This window comes from Lepeophtheirus salmonis, unplaced genomic scaffold (genome assembly GCF_016086655.4).
Source record: "Lepeophtheirus salmonis unplaced genomic scaffold, UVic_Lsal_1.4 unplaced_contig_6870_pilon, whole genome shotgun sequence".
Classification (NCBI taxonomy): Eukaryota; Metazoa; Arthropoda; class Copepoda; order Siphonostomatoida; family Caligidae; genus Lepeophtheirus; species Lepeophtheirus salmonis.
Genome location: NW_027295572.1, coordinates 1 through 309, shown reverse-complemented (window position 1 = coordinate 309; position 309 = coordinate 1). Strand labels below are relative to the sequence as shown.

The 309-nt window shown below is 28.5% G+C and overlaps 1 non-coding gene across 1 annotated transcript; it reads right to left on the bottom strand.

The window, feature by feature from the left end:
- Positions 1–178: 178 nt before the first annotated feature.
- Positions 179–252, bottom strand: TRNAT-AGU (transfer RNA threonine (anticodon AGU)). The gene has a single exon. It is a non-coding gene; the product is annotated as a tRNA-Thr (tRNA).
- Positions 253–309: the final 57 nt, after the last annotated feature.

The window sequence follows — 309 nt, the reverse complement described above, 5'->3', positions numbered from 1 at the left end:
AAATAATTTCAATTTTTTTCCCTAATTGATGTAAAGATTACTTATTTGCTTCGTTCATTTTCAGATATTTTTCATTCATTCGCTATTTATTAAATACGAGTTGATCAAAAAAATTTAGAAATTTTAAAATTTGATTTTTTATGTTTATAATATAAAAAAGCCTGACACATACAAGTCAAGGCACCGGAGAGATTCGAACTCTCGATCTCCTGTTTACTAGACAGGCGCTTTAACCAACTAAGCCACGGCGCCTCTGTAAAAGTTTACAAAACACAACTGTATTTAATTAATTTAAAAGATATGTGTATT